This window comes from Oncorhynchus kisutch, linkage group LG5, assembly GCF_002021735.2.
Source record: "Oncorhynchus kisutch isolate 150728-3 linkage group LG5, Okis_V2, whole genome shotgun sequence".
Taxonomy (NCBI): domain Eukaryota; kingdom Metazoa; phylum Chordata; class Actinopteri; order Salmoniformes; family Salmonidae; genus Oncorhynchus; species Oncorhynchus kisutch.
Window position 1 is genome coordinate 812,676 of NC_034178.2, and position 20,996 is coordinate 833,671.

The 20,996-nt window shown below is 40.4% G+C and overlaps 2 long non-coding RNA genes across 4 annotated transcripts; one reads left to right on the plus strand and one right to left on the minus strand.

Moving 5' to 3' along the window:
* Nucleotides 1-11,548: 11,548 nt before the first annotated feature.
* On the minus strand, nucleotides 11,549-16,395 carry LOC109890481 (uncharacterized). Of its 3 annotated transcripts, none has more exons than XR_002255414.2 (6): nucleotides 16,082-16,391; nucleotides 15,016-15,059; nucleotides 14,587-14,907; nucleotides 13,485-14,463; nucleotides 13,150-13,239; nucleotides 11,549-13,042 (listed from the first exon to the last, which is right to left on the minus strand). It is a non-coding gene; the product is annotated as an uncharacterized LOC109890481 (long non-coding RNA). The 3 variants fall into 3 exon arrangements; XR_004209918.1 differs by having other exon boundaries at nucleotides 11,549-11,905; nucleotides 12,011-13,042; nucleotides 13,150-14,463; XR_002255413.2 differs by having other exon boundaries at nucleotides 13,150-14,463; nucleotides 16,082-16,395.
* On the plus strand, nucleotides 12,439-20,716 carry LOC109890484 (uncharacterized). The gene is made up of 3 exons (XR_002255417.2): nucleotides 12,439-12,552; nucleotides 18,105-18,193; nucleotides 18,740-20,716. It is a non-coding gene; the product is annotated as an uncharacterized LOC109890484 (long non-coding RNA).
* Nucleotides 20,717-20,996: the final 280 nt, after the last annotated feature.

Sequence of the window (20,996 nt, forward strand, 5' to 3'; positions counted from 1 at the left end):
GCAATAACAACCGTTGCAATCCACAAGGAGACTGACTGCCTGTTACGCCAATGCAGTAAGCCAAGGTAAGTTGCTAGCTAGCATTAAACTTATCTTATAAAAAACAATCAATCAATCATAATCACTAGTTAACTACACATGGTTGATGATATTACTAGATATTATCTAGCGTGTCCTACGTTGCGTATAATCTGACTGAGCATACAAGTATCAGATGCAGAAGCAGATGCGTAAACATTCATTCAAACAGCACTTTCGTGCGTTTTAAACCTCCTTTTACTCTCTGTTCCGGACGTTCTAGACGACCAATTATCATAGCTTATAGCCGTACCCTTATCCTACTCCTCCTCTGTTCCTCTGGTTATGTAGAGGTGAATCCAGGCTGATAAAATAGCGTGAGGTATAATGTACAGACAAAGATATGGTAGGATGTGAATACAGTGGAGGTAAACCTAGGTATTGAGTGATGATGAGAGTGATATTGTCTCTAGAAACATAATTGAAACCAGGTGATGTCATCTCATGTGTGGGTGGTGGAACTGAAAGGCTGGATAAGGTATAATGAGCAGGGCTGAAGGCTCTACAGTGAAATAAGCTAATAAACACTAACCAGAACAGTAATGGACAAGGCATATTTACATTAAGGAGAGGCATGCTTAGTCGAGTGATCATAAGGGTCCAGTGAGTAGTGAGGTTGGTTGGGGTCACGGCGATTCAGACAGCTAGCCGGGCCATCAGTAACAAGCTAGAATAGGATGGAGGTCTGTTTTTAGCCACCTCTTGCGTTTCCTTCGGTAGATTAGTGGGGTTACGTGTGGTAGAGGGGATCATTCCAATTGGCAAAATAGATATAGTTATAGTGAAAAATTGTCCGATAGATCTATTCAGATAGCAGCCGATAAGAAAGCTAACGATTAGCGGTTTGCAGATGGGCATTCGGGTAACGTCGCGACGGAGGCACCAGTTGGATAACACCCTCGGGCAGATAACGTCGGTAGTCCAGTCGTGAAGGCCCGATGGGGCTCCGCTTCGGCAGTAAAACGTGTCCGGATAGGTGATTGTAGCCCAGGAGTGGCTGATGGAACTCTTTAGCTAGCTCCGGAATAATTGATGTTTGCTCTGGGATTGACGTAAGCCAATAGTCACACGGATAGCAGCTAGCTAGCTGCTACACCCACTAATCCAGAGCTTTCAGTTGAAATCCAGGGATATGGAGAGAAAAATAGGTCCGGAATGTTCTAGACTGAGTCGCATTGTACAAAACTGGCGATAGCTTTTCAAGCTAAAGGATAGCTGATGACCATCAACCGTGGTTAGCTGAATACTAACGTTAGCCAGTAAACTGGCTAGCTTCTGGTTAGCATCTGGCTAGCTTCTGGTTAGCATCTGGCTAGCTTCTGGTTAGCATCTGGCTAGCTTCTGGTTAGCTTCTGGCTAGCTTCTGGTTAGCTTCTGGCTAGCTTCTATTGTGGATTTCAGATTTGAGGTAAATAATACTTTTTTTAAATTGGTGAGGCAGGTTGCAGGAGAGTGTTTTGAAGTTGAATTTTTGGAAAAGAAAATATATAAAAGATATGCGAAGAAAGATGTTCGTATATATATATATATGTCTTGCGAAAGTATTTGGATGGAGAGCATTTGTGAACAGCAGTTTTCAGTTCTTTCCACAGATTCTCGATTGGATTCAGGTCTGGACTTTGACTTGGCCATTCTAACACCTGGATATGTTTATTTTTGAACCATTCCATTGTAGGTTTTGCTTTATGTTTTGGATCATTGTCTTGTTGGAAGACAAATCTCCGTCCCAGTCTCAGGTCTTTTGCAGACTCCATCAGGTTTTCTTCCAGAATGGTCCTGTATTTGGCTCCATCCATCTTCCCATCAATTTTAACCATCTTCCCTGTCCCTGCTGAAGAAAAGCAGGCCCAAACCATGATGCTGCCACCACCATGTTTGACAGTGGGGGTGGTGTGTTCAGGGTGATGAGCTGTGTTGCTTTTACGCCAAACATAACGTTTTGCATTGTTGCCAAAAAGTTCAATTTTGGTTTCATCTGACCAGAGCACCTTCTTCCACATGTTTGGTGTGTCTCCCAGGTGGCTTGTGGCAAACTTTAAACAACACTTTTTATGGATATCTTTAAGAAATGGCTTTCTTCTTGCCACTCTTCCATAAAGGCCAGATTTGTGCAATATACGACTGATTGTTGTCCTATGGACAGAGTCTCCCACCTCAGCTGTAGATCTCTGCAGTTCATCCAGAGTGATCATGGGCCTCTTGGCTGCATCTCTGATCAGTCTTCTCCTTGTATGAGCTGAAAGTTTAGAGGGACGGCCAGGTCTTGGTAGATTTGCAGTGGTCTAATACTCCTTCCATTTCAATATTATCGCTTGCACAATGCTCCTTGGGATGTTTAAAGCTTGGGAAATCTTTTTGTATCCAAATCCGGCTTTAAACTTCTTCACAACAGTATCTCGGACCTGCCTGGTGTGTTCCTTGTTCTTCATGATGCTCTCTGCGCTTTTAACGGACCTCTGAGACTATCACAGTGCAGGTGCATTTATACGGAGACTTGATTACACACAGGTGGATTGTATTTATCATCATTAGTCATTTAGGTCAACATTGGATCATTCAGAGATCCTCACTGAACTTCTGGAGAGAGTTTGCTGCACTGAAAGTAAAGGGGCTGAATAATTTAGCACGCCCAATTTTTTTAAAGTTTGAAATATCCAATAAATGTCGTTCCACTTCATGATTGTGTCCCACTTGTCCTTGGTTCTTCACAAAAAAATACAGTTTTATATGTTTATGTTTGAAGCCTGAAATGTGGAAAAAGGTCGCAAAGTTCAAGGGGGCCGAATACTTTCGCAAGGCACTGTATATGCGGGACAAGATGAGGACAAAGGATGTCTGACTGCTATGCCATCTTGGAGAAGAAAATACTTTCACCTTTCATCCAACATACATGTATTTCATACCGTTTTAAAGGTAATCTTGTTTTTAATCCCACCACAGTGTCCGATTTCAAATAGGCTTTACAGCGAAAGCACCACAAATGATTATGTTAGGTCACCACCAAATTCAGCCATTTTTCAAGCCAAAGAGAGAGACACAAAAAGCACAAATAGAGATAAAATTAAGCACTAACCTTTGACGATCTTCATCAGATGACACTCATAGGACATCATGTTACACAATACATGTATGTTTTGTTTGATAAAGTTCATATTTATATAAAAAAATCTCAGTATACATTGGCGCGTTACGTTCACTAGTTCCAAAAACATCCGGTGATATTGCAGAGAGCCATATCATTTTACAGAATTACTCATTATAAATGTCGATAAATACAATTGTTAGACATGGAAATATAGATATACCTCTCCTTAATGCAACCACGGTGTCAGATTTCAAAACAACTTTACGGAAAAAGCAAACCATGCAAAAATCTGAGATGGCGCTCAGAAGAAGAAACAAAATATCCGCCACGTTGGAGTCAACAGAAATCTGAAATAACATTATAAATATTCCCTTACCTTTGATGATCTTCATCAGAATGCACTCCCAGGAATCCTAGTTCCACAATAAACGTTTGTTTTGTTCGATAATGTCCAAGTAGCTACTTTTGTTAGCGTGTTTAGTACATAAATCCAAAGGCTCATGCAGGTCCAGCCGAACGTCGGACGAAAAGTTCAAAAGGTGATATTACAGGTCGAAGAAACTTGCCAAACTAAGTATAGAATCAATCTTTAGGATGTTTTTATGATACATCTTCAATAACGTTCCAACCGGAGAATTCCATTGTCTGTAGAAAAGCCATGGAACGCAGGTCGCTATCATGTGAAATGCGCGTGACCAGGACCTGGCTCTCTGCCAGACCACTGACTCAAACAGCTCCCATCCGGCCCCATATAGAATACAGTAGAAGCCTCATTCAAGTTTCTAAAGACGGTTGACATCTAGTGGAAGCCTTAGGAAGTGCAACATAACCAATATCCCACTGTGTTTTCAATGGGGGCTGGGTTGAAAATCGACCAACCTCAGATTTCCCACTTCCTGTTTGGATTTCTTCTCAGGTTTTTGCCTGCCATATGAGTTCTGTTATACTCACAGGCATCATTCAAACAGTTTTAGAAAGTTCAGAGTGTTCTCTATCCAATACTGATAATAATATGCATATATTAGCAACTGGGACTGAGGAGCAGGCCGTTTACTCTGGGCACCTCTGGGCACCTTTCATCCAAGCTACTCAATACTGCCGCTGCAGCCATAAGAAGTTAAATCAAATGTAACAAAACATTTCTTAAAAATAAAAAAAAACTGGAGTAAAACTTTGCAACACCAAACTTTGACTAAACATGATTTTGCCCAACCTCATCCCACCAGTCAAGGCCCTTTAGTGTTTACTTCAGAGTTAAACTGTAAGCTTTGGTCAAATACTATCTGTTTACTCTCCTGTCTCTCTATAATTCAGGTGTACATTGATGTCTGTCCCTGTCCAAAATTGCACCTTATTCCCTAGATGGTGCACTACTTCTGACCAGAGCCAATATGGGCGGACTACAACAAAAGTGCACTATACAGGGAATAAAGAGCCATTTCATTTAATATACAAATAAACCCTGTGTTCTTTACCCCACCATCTTCTTTATTCCGTATTTTCTTTATATCTGAAATGGGTAAGGGGTATGAAACATGTAATACCACCTGAAGACCTAGTCATGCTTGCTTACGGCTCAGTGAAAACATGTCCCGGGTTTTGGACGATGCCCACTTGGGTAGCTATTACACTATGGTTGCTTGATTCTCACCGGTCTCTTCTCCGCCCATGTTTTGCTCCAATAGTCCAACCATTTAGAGGAGAGCTGTTAATTGCACTCACCTAGTGTCCCAGGTCTGAATTAGTAGTGGTTCTTCCCTCCAGGAAAGACATTGAGCATTCCTGATTTAGATACAGATGTAAGATCTTAATTTGATTTAGTTTGCTACAGCAGGAAAAAAATCTTGAAGCAACGGGAAATGTGAAATTATTATGTGGATTATAGCTAATGGACATTTTTGTAGGGCTTGATACATTTTTCTTCAGGGCAAATCAAGTCTAACATTTTAAAGTGGAAATTACAAACTTTAGCAACAAAAGCATGATCAAATTAAGATCCTACATCTGTATTGTCTGCTGCTACTACAGTATTAGTGATGGGAAATGTAAAATATATCACTAGCCACTTTAAACAATGCTATCTAATATAATGTTTACATACCCTACATTATTCATCTCATATGTATACGTATATACTGTACTCTATATCATCTACTGCATCTTTATGTAATACATGTATCACTAGCCACTTTAACTATGCCACTTTGTTTACATACTCATCTCATATGTATATACTGTACTCGATACCATCTACTGTATCTTGCCTATGCCGCTCTGTACCATCACTCATTCATATATCTTTATGTACATATTCTTTATCCCCTTACACTTGTGTGTATAAGACAGTCGTTTTGGAATTGTTAGTTAGATTACTTGTTGGTTATTACTGCATTGTCGGAACTAGAAGCACAAGCATTTCGCTACACTCGCATTAACATCTGCTAACCATGTGTATGTGACAAATAACATTTGATTTGATTTTGTATTATAAATCAGCTGCCATGGATGTTTGATAGCAGGCTCTCAATGTGCCTAATACTTAACAATCGGAGAGAGGGTAGGAAAAAATCATTTGTCCCTCTGCATATTGAAAACACACACACTGATCCTGATCTGCTGCTTCCTTGGTTTATATTAACGTGCAGGGAGATTATTAACCTAGGTATTGCCAACCTCTATTTAAGCATTTTAAAACATACATTTTTCCAATTACGAGTGCGCTATCATGCGATCCGTCTATCATCTGTCAATTACAGAAATGATTACAAATACAGTAGGCTATGGCCAGATCAACATTTCAGACACATCCCCTGGGCTAGTCACTGTTTTTTACAGTGCTGTTGCTCAGTTAGCAACCTACTGGTTTTTAGGTCCCTTGTCAAAAGTAGTGCACTATTTAGTGAATAGGGTGGCATTTGGAATGTATTTTCTACATCTCTGTGTTTCAGACAATAACTTCTGGCTGCGTCCAAAATTATGTGCATAGGTGGCCCTCGTCAAAACTAGTGTACTATGTAGGGAATAGGGTGCCTCTGTTTACTCTGTGTCTCTGTACCCTAGGTGGAGATTGACATCAAACTGAGGTCCTGTCAAGGATCATGCAACAGGACCTTTGCTTTCCTTATCGACCACGACAGCTACCGGTCACAACAGGTCCTGATGACCAAATTCAAACACTACCAAGCATCAGAAGAAGAACTCCCCCCTAAAGACATCCTGAAGATCAACTACAACAAGTGGATGTTGACCTGCACCGTTGTTCAGCTACAAAACCATCCCCATCGTCCACAAGGAACTCCTGGCTCAGTTTGAGGAGGGGGTCAAAATCAAAAGTAACAGTCAGTACCTGGTGTGGCCACCAACTGCATTAAGTACTGCAGTGCATCTCCTCCTCATGGACTGCACCAGATTTGCCCGTTCTTGCTGTGAGAAGTTACCCCAACCCCAATCTAGATCTAGGATCAGTTGTAAGCTTTAGATCATAATGGACAGGATCACATGGACAGGGGGGACCTGATCCTAGGTCAGCACTCCTACTCTAAGACTGTGTATGAGGGCCTGAGAGGAGGATGTCGCATGGGGTATTTAGAAGCCCAGTAGAGTCCCTGTAGATGGAGCCATTTCCCTGATATGTAGACCCTAGTCAAATCAAATTGTATTTGTCACATGCACCAAATACAACAACCTTAAAGTGAAGATAGTTATGGCAGTGAGGTAGTTCCTCTATGCCAAAAGAGTCCATCGTTGAAACCAGACCTTAGTCACTGTGTTGCATAGAGTCAGTTTTCAAGACTATGTAGACCCATAACACCAGGCAGTGTCACACCTTACCCTGCCATAACACTGGGTAACTGAAGTGTCATGTAGGACAGACCATTTGAGGAGTTTAGTTAATATCAAATCAAATTTTATTGGTCACATACAGATGGTTAGCAGATGCTAATGCGAGTCTAGTGAAATGCTTGTGCTTCTAGTTCCGACAGTACAGTAGTATTTAACAAGTAATCTGACAAATTCACAACAACTACCTTATACACACAAATGTAAAGGGATGAATAAGAATATGTACATGTAAATATGTTGATGAGTGATGGCTGTGCTGCATAGGCAAGATGTAGTAGATGGTATAGAGTACATTATATACAGTTGAAGTCAGAGGTTTACATACACTTAGGTTGGAGTCATTAAAACAACATTTTCAACCACTCCACAAATGTATTTTTAACAAACTATCGTTTTGGCAAGTCGGTTAGGACATCTACTTTGTGCATGACACTTAATTTTTCCAAAAATTGTTTACAGACAGATTATTTCACTTATAATTCACTGTATCACAATTCCAGTGGGTCAGACGTTTACATACACTAAGTTGACTGTGGCTTGTAAAATTCCAGAAAATGATGTCATGGCTTTAGAAGCTTCTGATAGGCTAATTGACATAATTTGAGTTAATTGGAGGTGTACCTGTGGATATATTTCAAGGCCTACCTTCAAAAGCAGTGCCTCAATGCTTGACACCATGGGAAAATCAAAAGAAATCAGCCAAGACCTCAGAAAAAAAATTGTAGACCTCTACAAGTTTGGCTTGAAGGTACCACGTTCATCTGTACAAACAATAGTATGGTAGTATAAACACCATGGGACCACGCAGCCATCATACCGCTCAGGAAGGAGATGCATTCTGTCTCCAAGAGATTAACATACTTTGGTGCGAAAAGTGCTAATAAATCACAGAACAACAGCAAAGGACCCTGTGAAGATGCTGGAGGAAACCGGTACAAAATTATATATATCCATAGTAAAACGAGTCCTATATCAACATAACCTGAAAGGCCGCTCAGCAAGGAAGAAGCCACTGCTCCAAAACCGCCATTAAAAAAAATCCAGACTACAGTTTGCAACTGCACATTGGGACAAAGATAGTACGTTTTGGAGAAATGTCCTCTGGTCTGATGAAACAAAAATAGAACTGTTTGGCCATAATGACCATCGTTATGTTTGGAGGAAAAAGGGGGAGGCTTGCAAGCCGAAGAACACTATCCCAACCGTGAAGCACGGGGGTGGCAGCATCCTGTTGTGGGGGTGCTTTGCTGCAGGAGGGACTGGTGCACTTCACAAAATAGGTGGTATCATGAGGCAGGAAAATTATGAGGATATATTGAAGCAACATCTCAAGACATCAGTCAGGAGGTTAAAGCTTGGTCTCAAATAGGTCTTCCAAATGAATAATGACCCCAAGCATACTTCCAAAGTTGTGGCAAAATGACTTAAGGACAACAGCGTCAAGGTATTGGAGTAGCCATCACAAAGTCTTAACCTCAATCCTATAGAACATTTTTGGGCAGAACTGAAAAAGCGTGTGAGCAAGGAGGCCTACAAACAGGACTCAGTTACACCAGCTCTGTCAGGAGGAATGGGCCAAAATTCACCCAACTTATTGTGAGAATCTTGTGGAGGGCTACCCGAAATGTTTGACCCAAGTTAAACAATTTTAAGGCAATGCTACCAAATACTAATTGAGCGTATGTAAACTTCTGACCCACTGGGAATGTGAGGAAAGAAATAAAAGCTGAAATAAATCATTCTCTCTGCTATTATTCTGACATTTCACATTTTCAAATAAAGTGGTGATCCTAACTGGTGTAAGACAGGGAATTCTTACTAGGATTAAATGTCCGGAATTGTGAAAAACTGAGTTTAAATGTATTTGGTTACGGTGTATGTAAACTTCTGACTTCAACTATACATATGAGATGAGTAATGTAGGATATGTAGACATTATTAAAGTGGCGTCATTTAAAGTAACTAGTGAAACCTTTTAAGTCCATTTATTAAAGTGTCCAGAGATTTGAGTCTGTATGTTGGCAGCAACCTCTATGTTAGTGATGGCTGTTTAACATTCTGATGGCCTTGAGATAGAAGCTGTTTTTCAGTCTCTCAGTCCCAGTTTTGATGAACCTGTACTGACCTCAACTTCTGGATGATAACGGGGTGAACAGGCAGTGGCTCGGGTGGTTGTTGTCCTTGTTGGTAATCAAGCCTACCACACTAGTGTCCTCTGCAAACTTGATAATTGAGTTGGAGGCGTGCATGGCCACGCAGTCATGGGTGAACAGGGAGTACAGGAGAGGGCTGAGAACGCAACCTTGTGGGGCCACAGTGTTGAGGATCAGCGGAGTGGAGATGTTGTTTCCTACCCTCACCACCTGGGGGCGGCCCATCAGAAAGTCCAGGACCCATTTTCACAGGGCCGGGTCGAGACCCAGGGTCTCAAGCTCAATGACGAGTTTGGAGGGTACTATGGTGTTAAATGCTGAGCTGTAGTCAATGAACAGCATTCTTACATAGGTATTCCTCTTGTCCAGATGGGATAGGGCAGTGTGCAGTGTGATGGCGATTTGCGTCGTCTGTGGATCTATTGGGGCGGTAAGCAAATTGGAGTGGGTCTAGGGTATCAGGTAGGTTGGAGATGATATGATCCTTCACTAGTCTCTCAAAGCACTTCATGATGACAGAAGTGAGTGCTATAGGGCGGTAGTCATTTAGTTCAGTTACCTTAGCTTTCTTGGGAACAGGAACAATGGTGGCCATCTTGAAGCATGTGGGCACAGCAGACTGGGATAGGGATTGATTGAATATGTCCGTAAACACACCAGCCAGCTGGTCTGCACATGCTCTGAGGACACGTCTAGGGATGCCATCTGGACCGGCAGCCTTGCGAGGGTTAACACGTTTAAATGTTTTACTCACATTGGCCACGGTGAAAGAGAGCCCGCAGGTTTTGGTAGCGGGCCGTGTCAGTGGCACTGTATTTTCCTCAAAGTGAGCAAAGAAGTTGTTTAATTTGTCTGGGAGCAAGACGTCGATGTCCGCGATGGGAATGGTTTTCTTTTTGTAATCCGTGATTGACTGTAGACCCTGCCCCATACGTCTCTTGTTTGAGCTGTTGAATTGCGACATTACTTTGTCTCTATACTGACGCGTTACTTGCCTTGCGTAGGGAATAGCTACACTGTTTGTATTCGGTCATGTTTCCAGTCGTCTTGCCATGATTAAAAGCAGTGGTTTGCGCTTTCAGTTTTGCTCGAATGCTGCCAGTAATTCACGGTTTCTGGTTAGGGAAGGTTTTAATAGTCACAGTGGGTACAACATCACCGATGCAGTTGCTAATTAACTCGCTCACAGAGTCAGCGTATACGTCAATGTTATTGCCTGAGGTTATCCGGAACATATCCCAGTTCACATTATCGAAGCACTCTTGAAGCTTGTAATCCGATTGGTCAGACCAGCTTTGGATAGACCTGAGCATGGGCGTTTCCTGTTTTATTTTCTGTCAAATGCTGGGAGCAATAAAATGAAGTCATGGTCAGATTTCCGAAGGGAGGGCAGGGGAGTGCTTTGTATGCATTGCGGAAGTTAGAGTAGCAATGGTCCAGAATGCTACCAGCCCGTGTCACGCTTTCGATATGCTGATAGAATTTACGAAGCCTTGTTCTCTGATTAGCTTTGTTAAAATCCCCAGCTACAATAAATGCAGCCTCAGGATATATGGTTTCCAGTTTACATAGAGTCCAGTGAAGTTCTTTCAGGGTCGTCGAGGTATTTGCTTGGGGGGGGGGGGGGTATATTCTAGGAATTCTAGGTCAGGTGAACAAAAGGACTTAAGTTCTCGTATGTTGTTATGATCACACCATGAGTGGTTAATCATAAGGCATACACCCCTGCCCTTCTTCTTACCAGATTGTTGTTTGTTTCTGTCGGCGTGATGCATGAAGAAACCGGGTGGCTGTACCGACTCTGACAATATATCCAGAGTGAGCCATGTTTCCGTGAAAATTGTCCAAAAACTATGGCTAAATCCTTGTGCATGACTTACTCTACACAGGAAACACATCTTATTGTGTTCTGGTTAGACAACTTTGTTAGGACAGGGTAAGAGTTCCCGTGAAACCATTCATTATGATGTGTATTGCAACAGACCACCTTCTGCCAGACAAACTATTGCACAAGCATCACATAAACAACTACTGTTAGAATACTGGAAACAATCACCATTTACATGGTGCTATTTTTGTGTGTTGTGGTGTGTGGTATTTTCTACTGTGCAAGAGCTTTCTCGTAACTAAAAGGCTCTACTTCAACTGATTGGGTCATGAGTCATACAAGTATTTTGTTCCTGTGATCCTTACTGCAATTTCATTGGCCATTTGCACAGAAGTCACAGATTTAGAACAAAAAGGAAGTTAAGCAGCTGATTACTGTAATCATTACATTTTACTAGAAGATAGTTACACTAATGGATTGACCATTCATGTATCCAATAACTCACTGGGACTACATCATACATGCATTTTAGTAAAGTACAAATAAATGTCAAAGTAGGGGTAAATTAAGAAACACATGTATTTATTAATTACTGACTAGCGGTAGAAAGGGGTGATAGGATACAGGCATATTCACAACAGTATTTTAGTAATATGTTCACTGTATCATTGTCACATGACTTTGAAAAAACAAACAATGCAATTCATATTTTAAAAAGACCATATCTACAGTCCAAAGTTATTAGTTAAGTTAATATGTTGTATGAGTTTCAGTATTTGATAGTGTTTAAGTTGAATCAGTTGGTGTGCAACTGTTTAGGCACCAAACAAAAAGTCTCTTACCTCTGGTCTGCATCTTGAGGTGGTCTTAGTTTTTAAAAGCAGCTTCTGTTCTGACATGCCAAAGTCATGATATGTACTGAAATATCAATATTACACAAGCAACATTCTCAGCATACAACATTAAAATGTTAAACTATTTAAAATGTTTACATTTTGATATCTAGTATTTCCATTCACTCACCCAGGATCATAACCATCAGAATAACATTCAGAACACTGTAAATGAACAGAAGACAGTTCTCCCATGATGACCTGCAGTTGCAGGTCTGATTTAGTCAGTATACATCTCTGGGGTAAACCAAACAGATTTACTGCACAGCCCATTTTGTACAGTGCATTCGGAAAGTATTTAGACCCCTTGACATTTTATTACGTTACAGCCTTATTCTAAAATGTATTCAATTGGGGGGCTTTGTCTGTTTTTTTCCATTGACCTTTTTTGGCTTGTTTTTTGCTCTGACATGCACTGTCAGCTGTGGGACCTTATATAGACAGTTGTGTGCCTTTCCAAATCATGTCCAATCAATGGAATTTACCACAGGTGGACTCCAATCAAGTTGTAGAAATGTCTCAAGGATGATCAATGGAAACAGGATGGACCTGAGTTAAATTTTGAGTCTCATAGCAAAACTTTCAGCTTACATTACTAGTGGAAAACCTAACTGAAGTAATGAAGTCAAAACTTCAAAAAGTAATGAGCGCAGTCTGTGCAAAGAGGAAGTGGTGAGTGTCAATTCATCTCTTGCTTAGTGACCATTTCTCATTATGCAGAAGGTCAAACGGTAAAAAAATATACAGGGCAGGAAATTCTGTTGAAAAAGTGCTTTTCAAAAATATCCCTGGTATTAAAGCTAGAATCCTTAGTCGCTACATACATTTTAAAAACTTTTATATACTGAACAAAAACATAAACGTAACAAGTTACAGTTAATTGAAGGAAATCAGTCAATTTAAATACATTAACTAGGCCCTAACCTATGGATTTCACAGCCATGGGTAGGCCTGGGAGGTCTTAGGCCCACCCGATTGGAAGCCAGGTCCACCCACAGGGGAGCCAGGCCCAGTCAATCACAGTGAGTTCTTCACACAAAAGGGCTTTATTACAGACAGAAATACTCCTCAGAAATACTGGAAACTGAACTCTGGAGTAAATAGTTGAGGCAACATGGTCGGGCCTTGGTCCTCTTGGTGTGAGTACCAGCTGTATCACATACTGAAAAACAATGTGGATACGAGTGAAAACATCCCTCATAAAGATAAATATGATGTAATATTCATATACTGTAAATATATATCCATATTCCCACTACAGATACTGACCTCTAGACTGTCTGTCCTTTCAGGTGGTTCAGGGGTTGGAGGAGTCATGGTTCTTCTGGCAAGCAGCTCTCTTCCACAGCACTGAAATGGCTAAGATGACCCATACAGATGGAATTAGTATAGACTATTGTGATCACACTTCACTGAGTAACATCTTACAGTGTGTATTGGGTCTCCATGCAGTCAAAAGTACAGTAACAGATAGTCCTAACATTGCTTGTAAAGGCAGGAAAGGTTAGCCTGGTATCCAGTCTAAAGTTTTAGTAAGATAAAAAATATAATATGCCATTTATCAGAACTGAACAGTTCAGTGTTGCATTGTGTCCAAGTTCTACCAGTGTCTCTGTCAAAGCCTCAGTTCCAGCACAGTTTTAAGACACCTAAGAACAGAAGAATCAAAGAGACACTTCATTTATTGTAAAATTAATGTAAAATAAATAACATAAGAATAATAGTCTTACAGAGCAGACAGGCAACAATCCTCAACATCCTCAGAGCTGTGATAAATATTTGAGACTGAACTGACTTCCTGCTTCTAACAGACATCTGTCTGAACACACAATGCAACAACATGATCAAACCATAGTTTACAAAAAGCTAAAAGAAACACTCTTTAATATAGAGCATTGAGGAAGTGAATATGTTTCCTTTAAAAACACTGTGGTGTCAAAGTAAAATACTTTCTAATTGAAAGGTTGAACTAATAAGCGTTTTACTGTGGAGCACATGTTCGATATCAACAAAACATTAGTCATTTGGTAGTACAATATTAATAACTGATCTGGAAATACTTCAATATCTTAGTAAGTAAAGCTGCATCTTGTTGACAGAAGGGACACATTGACTCAATTCTATTTCCAATTTGATTTAACAGATGGCCCTGGTTTTTAAAAACATTATGCCTTTAAATCAGAACAAATATTGTATTAAGTGCATTACATTTAGTTCACAAAAGCAAAGCTAAAATGTTTGGTATTTTACTAGGATCCCCATTAGGTGTTGCAGTGGTCCTATCAGTAAACACTTTGGCTTCATGCAATTTGGAATAACTATTTTACTCACCTCTAGGAAGGTGGTTCAAGCAAGATATATATTTGCAGTCACTTATTACATACATAAAAAATAAAAAGTATTTCAGCAGTTTAACCACTCAGAACTTGTCAAGTCTCATAAGCAGTACAATGACCAATTTATGTGATGTACATCAAAGGAAATGGAGATCTGGACTGAGGAGGAGAAACAGGAAGAGGATGAGGTTCTGTCCTTTGATGCTCATGCTGCTGCTCTTTGAACCAACTTCAGGAGTTGGTTTCTCTGTAAAATACAGAGGGACATTTTTAATAGTGTTATCATACTGTATCATCAACTTCTTAACTGTTAATGGAAATAACAATACTGTATAGATAAGAGGCTGTTACACTTGGTTGTAATGCAAACCTTGAACAGAAAGTTCCACTTGATGCCGAATGTTCACTCTTGGTATGAAACATGAATAACTCCCACTATCAGAGTCCTTGAGATCAGTCAGTAGGAGAGAGAAGTTGCCGTTTGCCAATTCCTCTGGGAAAATCCTGGTTCTGTCTCTGAACTGACGGTGTTGGTCTGTCAAGTCTGATTTTCCACTGACAATATTGTAGACATTACGGTCATCCTTGTATCGCCAAAATATGGTGACCTTTTCAGTAGGCATTGCATTGTACCTACATGGTAAAATAACCTTCCCTCTTGTAAAACCTTCAACTCTCTCCTGCGAAGAGTCTACAAAACAGACAAAATTAGCCTCCAATGAATCCATCTGAAACCAATATGGAATGTTGCACATGTAGAATAAGAACAAACAATATAAAGCATGACTGATATTAATACCTTGGAGTGCCAGCAACAGGATCACACAAACCGGCAACCAGGACCTGTGGAGTAGTGATAGAGCATGTTATGGTTGGGAACGAGACTAGCAGGTTTATAAACACAGTGGCCTGGCTGAATATGAAAGAAAAGCTGAGCAACCAATCATAATACTGATGTGAAAGGCCCATATTGGCACTGACATGTGGATGCATTCCAAAGGGGTAGTCAACCTAAAGGACATGTTGCAACAGATGTGATGTTCCTCCCCATTGAGTATTTTCCTTAGGCCTAGTTCTTAATCTGCCTAAGGAACTGTTACTTTACTGTACTTGAAATGCCTTCAGACTAGACTGTATCCATATGTAAAGGTATGTGTAAATCAACAATGTAGTCTATGTACTAACTAGCCAAAACAAAAGATGCAGTGAAGTGTCTTTTATAGACTAACTTGTGAGTACAGGTAACGAACAGTAAGAGGTCTCTGTAGTACAGGTCTATCCACCTTATTTGAGATAACAGGGACTTTCCTCACTACCTAGATAGGTGTACTTGCTACATGTTGAACATTAGGCTACATTTGTTGAGTGGATTAACGTCGTGGGAGGGACAACACAACGCATGTGCCTTTGTTGGGTTGGCAAGCTAGCTAATGATTAATCATTGGTTAGCTATGATCCATCTCTGCCTTAACAGGCCAAGGTCAGGCTTCTCACAGCCATTTGAACTAGTAGCTAGCTAGATAATTGGCCACGTTTAGTCTACTTCAGCTAGCTAGCTCCTGGCAATATAATTCGGCAGTTATGTTCTTATAGATAAGATCAGCTGGCCAGTTAACATAGTTAGCCAATGCTAACTTACTGTTATTTGCTCAAGTAGCTAATTTACATATTTCAAATAAAAGCAGGACTAATGATTTTGATAAGTTGTTAGCTAGCCTAGATCGAACACATGTGCAAAGCTGACTATTTGTCTTGTAGCCAACGCGTTATAACGTTATCTAGCAACTGTTTAACTGGTAGGTGACGTTAGCTAGCTAGCTACCTACGTTGTTAGTTCACAACACCAATCGTACAAATACATCTACCTTCTATCCATGTCTTCTTAACCTTATGTATACAACACGATATAGGTGCTAAACTAGCTAGCTAGCAGTTACTAATTGTGATAGCTATTGAATTAGGCTATAGTCAGAAACGGAAGTCTTGCACAGCGCAATCGCATAACGTACGTCATTCTATTGAACGTATTCTCTTTGGTTGTCCAGTGTACACGTTTGCAATTCATTATCCACGTATATATCACCAAACACCAGAGCTGTTTTATGGTTAATTGGCTTTGCCTACACTACACGCCACTTGTAGGCCTATAAATATACCAGACCTTTTTTTTCGCACTAAGAGCGCAAACAGATTGGGCGTGAACACGCGTTCACCAATTTCCCGTTACCACTGGAGTGGGTCATGTTTTCGTCTTCTTCTTCTTCTTTGGGATTTCGTTGGCGGATCGCATCCAACTTTTAGGTGCATACACCGTCACCTACTGTACTGGTGTGTGAGGCCTTTCACGGCCTACCTGCATTATATTCTTTGATACAATAATACAACATTGGGGAAAAGTAAATTGCCCTATCACCCATTAGTCCTAAAAATCCACCACCCATTGCACTATTTAACCCTATCTAGTCCTACTCCAGACCAACGGCCTTAGAGGACATATAACTACCACTCAACACGCCCCTGCAGCTGCCACCACAAACTCAATGTTCTTTGACTTTCAATCCATTTCTACAGTACAATTAGTAACCATGGTTATAAATGCTAAAGGTCCCACTTTACTGAAGCACATATTCTTCCAATCACTCTCTGATGATGTCTACCTACTCACATGAATCCTCTCAGGATTCTTCCTCTACCACTCTTAAACTTTAACGTCAATTATCTAAAAACATGTTCAAAAATATATACATATTTGCAGATGTTGTACCTTACACCCTATTCCACATCATCTGAGTTTTTTGTGTTGTACAGGGTGGGTGCTATTTCATTTGGTTGTTAGGTAGCCTAGCGGATAAAGCATTTGGCCTGCAACGGAAAGGGCGCTGGGTTGAATAGCTGAACCAACAACTTAAAATCTGTAGATGTGTTCTTGAGCAAGGTACTTAACCCTAACTTGCTCCAAGGAGCACTGTTCTACTATCGCTGAACCTGTAAATCAACACATTTCACTTCACCTATCCAGTGTATTGAGAGTAAAACATCATTGTTTTGAAATGTAAATTGAATTGAAACTTCTAATTACTATCACAAAGATGACCGCCGGTCCATCCACTATTCAATATCAACTTAAATGCTAATGTATATTCTATCTATATTTCTATGATTTCAATAGGTTTCCTATGGAGGCTTGACAGTATAATTTAAAACAACAGATATTCCCATTCAAGTCACCGTTCTTTGATGTGTGGACCTCCAACCATCTTTGTGGTTCCATTTTATTTATATTTTAGATTTATTAGCCAAAACATGACACCCACCCTGTATTCAAGAGCCGATGGCAGGCACAACACCAAAACTTTAGATGATGTCAAATGCGGTGTAAGCTACAACACATGTGAATGCGAACATGAAAAGAATCAGAGTTAATTTACATTAAAGGTTAACATATTACATTTTTATATAAAAAAAACCTGTTTCTAAGCTTTTAAATTATTTCTATCTCAACCATTTATCTTTTCCAGTGATGAAGATAAGGTTTCATTCAAATCAAAAGTGGTGCTGTCAAAAAAATATTGAATTCAAATGGTTTACCCATAGGCATAGCTGGCAAGTGTCTAGTGTAACTAAAATATTTTCCAAGTCCCACCATCATGCGAATGAAACCTTGTGAGTTGGACATTATCGGTCACACACTCTCCACAAGTGAGAGTATGCCTATAATCAGTGTACCCATAGGGCTCTGGTCAAAAGCAGGGCACTAAGGGGAATTGGGTGCCATTTTGGACTCATTCCCAGACTCTTCTAATTTAAACCTATCACTCTCAAGACACTTTAAAAGCTGTATCCTATGGGTTAATAGTTATGCTGAAACAACACTGTGTGTCATTTCAGACAAGCTGGTGCAATGGCTCTTCAAATGGAAAAAGGCATGAACAGGTTGGTTCTCTGAATGGACACATCCCCAGAGCAGGGAAACAGAGGTATGTATAGACATGATCTGTACATGGCTCTGGTCCATAGCGTTCATGCTGCTGAATTTAACAAACAGAATCAGCAAGTGACGCGATGTACTGGACCAGAGCTTATTTGGACAGTGTTCAAAGACAATGTGCTGCTGGATTAAGAACGTCAATTATCTCTCCTAGATGATTTACCTCTTGACTCCCTTGTGAGTATAATTTGTCCACCTCTTTTCTGTGCTAGGGCTTTTGCCTCTTGCCAGGTTTCTGTTGGTTATTTTATTGGGTTGTCAGGATCAAATGTGGGAACACCTGCAGTGCTTACCACTTTCAGCAGATAGTGCTGTTCAACCAGTTAAAATGTAGCTGCTTACAATGTGTAGGACTGTGTGTGTCATTGAAAACTATGATGACACATAAGGACTAGAAAGTGCAGGTTATATTATACAGATGATATTACCATGATATTATATTGATGTGAACCTTGAGATGTCATAGAGATTTTGCTGAGATGTTTGTGTACACTGCCTCACCTCAAATCCCTGACTACAGTTTGTTTGTTTGCAGCACACCTAACCAGCCTGAGAGGATGTTGTCACAGGGGGTATTTGGAAGCCCAGTAGTCTCTGTAGGCAGAGTCATTTCCCTGATATGTAGAACCCATAGCACCAGGCCATGCAACCTGCCTCAACTAACACCCGTACCCTGTCATAACACACACCTTGCCCTGCCACAACAGGGAAAATGAAGTGTCATCAAGGACAGACACTCTGAAGAGTTTTGTGATTATTGCATCATTGGTCCAGAAGCTATGGCAAAATCATTATACATGATTTACTGGACATGTGTAGGCTATACCTTATCTAAAATATATCTCTCTTTTTTTTAAAGACAACTTTATTACGGCAGGGTAACAAGTCCTATGAAGGAATTCATTATAAAAGTGTATTGCAACAGACAACCTCTTGCCAGACAAATTATTTCACAAGCATCACTGGAACAAATACTGTTATGAATCCACAGCCTGTGACCATTTACATGAGCTGTTTGTGGTGTGGTGTGGTGTGTTACTTTCCACTGTGTAATATCTTTCTGACAACTGCTGCTCTACTTTACCTTCAACTGAGTGGGTCATGAGTCATACCTTTATTTTGTTCCTGTGATCTTCATTGCAATTTCCTTGAACATTTCCACAGAAGTCACAGCTTTAGAACAAAAAGGAAGTTAAGCAGTTGAACTGTAATCATGACATTTTACTAGAAGATCGTTATACTAATGGACCCAGGCAAGGAGTAGAATGATAGCTAAAGAGACTGGTACCCAGGCAAGGAGTAGAATTATAGCTAAAGAGACTGGTACCCAGGCAAGGAGTAGAATGATAGCTAAAGAGACTGGTACCCGGGCAAGGAGTAGAATGATAGTTAAAGAGACTGGTACCCGGGCAAGGAGTAGGATGATAGCTAAAGAGACTGGTGCCCAGGCAAGGAGTAGAATGATAGCTAAAGAGACTGGTACCCGGGCAAGGAGTAGAATGATAGCTAAAGAGACTGGTACCCAGGCAAGGAGTAGAATGATAGCTAAAGAGACTGGGACCCAGACAAGGAGTAGAATGATAGCTAAAGAGACTGGGACCCAGACTAGCATTAGCCCAGGTATGATTTGAAGAGGAAGGGTAGATACAGATGTGGCACCTTATTAAGCAGTAATTGTGAATTCAGGATTTGAAAACTGGACTCCGGAGTAAATAGTTGAGGCTATGCAGTCGGGCCTTGGTCCTCTTGGTGGGGGTACCAGCTGTGTCACGCCATACTGAAAAACAATATGGAAATGGGTGAAAACCACCTGTCCCTACTATAGTGTACACGTTTTTCGAAATGTATACAATTTCTTGTCACTACAATTTCAATGTGTTATAACATTTATGTCGCCGCATCATCAACCCTTACAAAAAAAGATTGCACTTTTGATACTGCAGTAACTGCCCTCCACTGTGGTATTTCAGACACAGGCATTGCAGAATATAATGCACTCTAACTGCAGTTACACTGCAAAACTACTGCAGTAAAAAAAAGTTATTTTGCATGCAGTATTTGCAGCATACTGCAGTTATACTGCACTCTGACTGCAGTCCTTGCTGGTTTGTGTGCATTATAAACATGAAAAAGGGCCTATTAAAAATATTGTACAGACAAAATATTATCATTGAATACTGTGTGCTTACTAATGGCGATGAGTCTGTTGCCATTGCTGAACAGGAACTGTTCATTTTCTTTCATTGCACAGTAGAACTCTCCACAATTGTCTTCTGTTACATTCTGTATGACCACTATAAATTCTGTCGGTTTTAACAGAATGTATCATGGAAATAAGTACCATGAGAACTCACACAGAATATGGCCAGTGGAGGCTGTGGTTGCAGCTGTATGTACCAGTATGTATTTTCTGCACTAGTGGGTGGAAAAGTACAATTTATAGTCACAATGTGTCCAAGTTCCACCAGTGTGTCTGTCAAAGCCTCAGCTCCAACAGTTTTAAGACACCTAAGAACAGAAGAATCCATGAAACACTTCATTTAATATGTTAAATGAACAAGTCAATTCACATAAATAGTAATGATCTTACAGAACACACTGGCAACAATATGTAATTTCCTCAGAGCGGTGAACTTTGAGACAGAACTGACTTCCTCCTAAGGCAGACGTCTGAATGAACACACTGTGCAAGTGCTAACCACATGATCTAACCACTGATTATGGATGTGTAATGTGTGTGTCTGATTGACACTGGTGTGACCTGGGGGTGCATGGAGAATGAAGGAATGCAA